Source organism: Lepisma saccharinum, chromosome 13 (genome assembly GCF_977018435.1).
Source record: "Lepisma saccharinum chromosome 13, izLepSacc3.1, whole genome shotgun sequence".
NCBI classification, from domain to species: Eukaryota; Metazoa; Arthropoda; class Insecta; order Zygentoma; family Lepismatidae; genus Lepisma; species Lepisma saccharinum.
The window spans coordinates 54,853,272-54,858,984 of NC_139241.1; positions in this window are offsets into that span (position 1 = coordinate 54,853,272).

Here is a 5,713-nt window from a genome sequence, read left to right on the forward strand (position 1 = left end):
TAACACTGCACCATTGCTTTTGTTCCTTTGCTGCAACATAGGCTAAGCACTTGTTTATTACCAAAGTGTTCAGGAGCTGGGAGAATATATCTACTTAAAGGCATAAATCTCATTTTTGGTTGGTTGATTCAATTAACTGAGCGTATTTTTTTACTATCAGGATAACCGCTGAAGAACAATGGAACGAAATAGACAAGGGAATGAGTACGAGAGACGAAAGAAAAGTAATGCGTCGGAATTTTTAAATTAGTCAATAGATCGCACTGCAAGAATTCATCTCTTCCTTGAAATCTGTACTTTTACTTCAGTTCATGAGAAGTATTTTCGCAAAGAATGTGTGTAGATATAGCTCTTAAAATGGTCCATTGCAATGACCACTCATTGCTTAGGTTAAAGCAACTTCCTTGGATGGAATTCCTCACTGCTAAATTTATTGTTTCGATGTATAAGAATCAGTAATGGAAAGTTGTGAACTGTGTAATGATTCTACGACTAAAATTTGTGTGCGTGTTCTGTTGCGTATATCATATTTAGGAGCAATTACATTCTCATTTTCATCTATACAGTCGTCACCAAGAGCATGGTGCAAGCGTCGGTGCCTTAAACAGTGATAAATGCAACGAAAAAGCACAGTACTACATGCCCGGAGTTCATATAGTTAAAACTACACACCTTCCGAAAACAATTGCATCTTACATACTGAAATAAAAGTAAACTTATCGAGAAATAAGAGTCTTCTTGTGGTGCATCAGTGCTGCCATCTACTAACAAATCAGAGGCATTACTTTTCAACCACCCCTCGTATATTCTAGTTCAAAGATTCCTGAAGTGAATTAAGAAAATTACGGCAAATATCAGTCAAGATGATCAACGGTGAAATTATAAATACCGTACTTTCACTAACCAAAATAGCAACAGACATTTACCATCTTGTTAATCACATCATCAGTGTTATATGACATCTTAAGCTGGCTACACTGAGTTGCAATTAGAAGACGGGAATCTTCTTCCCATCCGAGAAAGGACTGACACAGCGGGTGGCGAGCAGAAATCGTCATTAAGGATAACATGAAGGAGTGGGGGGGGGGTAAACCCAGTGGATGAGACAGTTGGAAAGGAACAGTGTAGCATAGCAAGGAGTATAAAAATATTTCATCTGAACACTGAAAGAGTTTCTTTCATTAATACTGCTTTCATAAACATTAAATTGATGAATCGTAATGCGATGGGATCGCGTAATTCTTTCGATATCGAATGAAATGGAGCTGTTGTTATGGCCCACAATTCTTCAAATGTTGAATACGATTAGGATAGAGGTTGGCGTACTACAGGCCTATGTGGCGGAGTGGTTAGAGTGACAGATACGACGCCAGGGATACTAGGTTTGAATCATGGTAAGATAAGGAATTTATTCCATCATTAAATTCTATGGTTCATTCTCATCGTCGCGATTATCTTGGGAGAGTTGAATAGTGAATTAATTTCACGAGTGTTTTATTTGTTTTTTGTTATTTAGCGTCGCTTTTCTGCCACTTTTGGCTAATCTCAAAGATGAGGATGAGTGATAATATGATGAAATTGGTGAAGGGGACGGTCACAAATAACATCCATGACAAGTCGAACCAGAGACTCCTGAAGTCATGGAGCGCTGTGATAACCACTCCGCCACGGAGCTTGAGAGACTTTGCACATGTCCCTTCGTCAATTTCACTTGTTCACTACTCATCATCATCGTTGCGCTTAGCTTCAAGTGGCAGGAGAGGTAAGGTAAGTTGCCCATGTATATAGCACCGTGGAGGTGATATGATGAGCACCACGCTCCGGCCCCTTTACCCCACAGGTACACATTGATTTGAGGCTGGGTAAGCCCCAGAGGCGCTTCGCTGTCAGACACCCTATCGACTAGACCACCGCTGCTCAAAGGGGCAGAAGAACGTCAGATGAAAGAAAAACAACTTATTTTAGGTTAATTTTCTACCTTGCTTGGTAAACATCGGCGATGAGGATAAATCGAGAATTGACGAAATTATAGTAACACTGCCTTTGTAACACGCACCACTCTGCCACATAGACTCGCATCAGTATAATGGAAAAAGTTCCAGAACGTCCAGTTGGCGAGCGAGACGAAATTCGCAGTTCAAGAACACACGTTTTGGTCACCTAAATTATTCAGCGTCCAGATTTGCTAAGAAGCACAAGAGTAACTCTGTAATATCTGCGTGAGAGTGATGCTGAGGGTAGTAAGAGATTTCTCTCAAGGCAAATCTCCTAAGTTCAGAGTGACCTCCTTAATTGCTCGCTATCTGGACGCTGAATAATTTAGAGGCCAAAACATCTTCATGTGTTCCTAAACTAGCCAAATTTTGCCTTGATCGAAATGAGGAAGGCATCAGCGTATAAATCCAGAAAGCGATTAAGATGCATGCATGAGACAAGGTCAGGGGTGCCGACTTGTCAAAATTATTGAGGGGGGGCTCTGATCACTGAAGACAACTAATGATTGACTCACTCCCTCCCTTTTTTAAGTTTTGGCCTCGGAATCTCGTAAAAGCCCATGAATTCCTCAAAAATATTCAAATTCTTATTTACAGTTCGAATGCAAAATGTCAATTTTTCACGGATGGATATGTCACAAGTTTCGTTAACCATAATAGCAAAATATTCCAGACTTTTAATATCTGCTACCACGGAGCGCAAAACAGATCTCCCTAATATATCAATGATCTCGTTCTGAATGTCATGTGAGAGTCATTTGTAGCCCGAACGTCCCATCCACTCTCCTAGTTCATGCACATCTTCTTTTGAAACTCTTTTTAGTAAAAATGTTAACAATACTCATAATTACATAGCCTACTTAGTATATAGTAATAAGTCATGTGTTTTGCTGTCTCTGGTCATAGCCCCCCCCCCCCAAGTTGATGGTTTAGCGGTCTCAGCCCCCAAAGTTGATGGTCTAGAACATTTCAAATGTGTATTTAAAGTTAAGTTCATGTGGCACAATTCAGAGTAAACTTTACAAGAGAAGCAAGATAATACATTAGATCCTCTTAAGCAAAATTATTTGGTGGGCTCTGCCCCCACATCGTTAACATTGGGGGGGATCGAGCCCCCGCAAGCCCAATGGTTTCGGCGCCTATGGACAAGGTTAAAAGAATGTGCGTTTAAATTACAATGGGAGGGGTGGGTGATGAGCAGCAGTGACCATCAGTTGTTCGATGGCCATAGCTGTTGACATTCACTTTTTTGTTCTTTCTCTCTCTCTCTCTCTTTGCATTTCTTTTCACCTTTTTATATTCCTTTCTCTATTTTACTTTCCATATTACCGTATTTTTTACCCTCTCTTTCCACCTTTACCTTCACGATATTATCTATATTCCTCTCTCCCTTTCTAAGTTTCTATCTTTCCTTCTTTCTTTCTCTTTCCACGTTTCTATCTTTTATCCCTACCTTTCTTTCTCTGTTTCTATTTTTATTTCTCTTTCTTTTTACGTTTCTATCTTTTGTTAATCCTTTTCTTTCTCTGTTTCTATCTTCACATCTCTTTCTTTCCACGTCTCTATTTTTAATTCCTCCTTTTCTTTTTTGTTTATATATTCACTTCTCTTTCTTTCCACGTTTCTATCTTTTATTCCTTCTTTTCCTTCTTTGTTTCTATCTTTATTTCTCTTTCTTTCCACGTTTCTATCTTTTATTCTTCCTTTTCTTTCTATGTTTCTATCTTTATTTCTCTCTATTTCCACGTTTCTATCTTTTATTCCTCATTTTCTTTCTTTGTTTCTATCTTCAATTCTCTTTCTTTCCAAGTTTCTATCTTTTATTACTTCTTTGCTTCTATCTTTATTTCTCTATCTTTCCACGTTTCTATCTTTTATTCTTCCTTTTCTTTCTATGTTTCTATCTTTATTTCTCTATATTTCCACGTTCCTATCTTTTATTCCTCCTTTACTTTCTTTTTCTATCTTTATTTCTCTTTATTTACACGTTTCTATCTTTTATTCTTCCTATTCTTTCTTTGTTTCTATCTTCAATTCTCTTTCTTTCCAAGTTTCTATCTTTTATTCCTCCTTTTCCTTCTTTGCTTCTATCTTTATTTCTCTATCTTTCCAGGTTTCTATCTTTTATTCCTCCTTTTCTTTCTATGTTTCTATCTTTATTTCTCTTTCTTTCCACGTTTCTAGCTATCTTTTATCCATCCTCTTATTTCTCTTTCATTCAACGTTTCTGTTCTTCTTACCCTCTCTCTCTTGCTGTTCAAGTTTTATCTTTCTTTGTCTCTTGACTGATCGATTGATTTTGATATTATGAGCACATTGGCAGTTTTGCCCATCAGGCAATAAGGGAAGAGGTCCCTATGAGAAAGTAAACTATGTCTTTCAAAAAATGTTTAACTCAATTTTTGAAAATAATTCATCAATTCATAAGAACTAAAACTATACTATCCTTGAGGACTGAAATCTCCTCACCTAGATTAAAAGATGAGGCTGTAAAGGAGCACTTAGTAACGGATTTTCCAATAAGAACGATATAATTTCACAATAAAGTAAAATAAAGACTCTTTTAGGTACAACCAAACTTTTATATTATTTTGTTTAGTATACTGTGACAATTCATCATGGCTAAATACACGCTTCAAGAACGTTTGGGTATTATCCAAAAAAAAATATGAAAATAAACGTTCTATTGAACTTGAAACGGATCATAATTTTGGGCAAAAAATATCTTCTCAGATGAAGCTCATTTCTGGTTAAGTGGATATGTTAACAAACAAAATTGTCGTTTTTGGTGAGAAAACAATCTACAAGAGATTCACGAGAAGCCCTTGCATCGGCAAAAGGTCACTCACTGTAAAAAAAGGTAAAGTGTTCCCCTGTGCTTAGCACCACGCCATGAAGGCGTATAGGGGGTGTGGGGGTAACGCCCCACACTTTCTTGATCCGGTCGTGAGTAGGGGTGATGTGATCAGCACCATGCCCCTGACCGCCTTTACCCCTCAGGGTTTCCCCCGGGTACCCATGTTATTCGACGCTGGGTGGGCGCCGGGGCCGCTTCCAACGTTAGAAAAGTTCCCGGATTTGAACCGGCCGGGGATCGAACCCGGGACCTTTAGCATGGTAGGCAGACGCTTTACCGACTGAGCCACTGCGTATGGTGTGGTTTATTGCATGGTGGCATCATCGGACCATTTTTTTCCAAAACTATATAGGAGATGCAGTTGCAGTGACTGGTGAGCGGTACCGTTTGATGTTAACAGAACTTTTGTGGCCAAATTTAGATTAAATTGATTTGGAGGACATGTGGTTCCAACAAGACGGTGTCACATGTCACACTGCTAATGCCACTATCGACGTATTGCAAGAACAGCTTGGTGAAAGGATAATTTCAAGAAATGCAACTGTTAGTTTGCCTCCAAGAAGTTGTGGTTTAACTCCTTTTGATTGCTTTTTGTGGGGTTATTTGAAATCTATAGTCTATGCAAACAGACCACGAACCCTTGATGCATTAAGAGTGAACATCGAACGCTGCATTCGTGACATTAGGCCCGAGTTATTGAACAAAGTCATCGAAAATTGGGTTCATCGAATTCACTTGTGTGCACGAAGTCTATTCCTCCTTTTCTTTCTCTTTCTATCTTTATTTCTCTTTCTTTCCACGTTTCTATCTTTTATTCATCCTTTTCTTTCTTTGTTTCTATCTTCACTTCTATTTCTTTTCC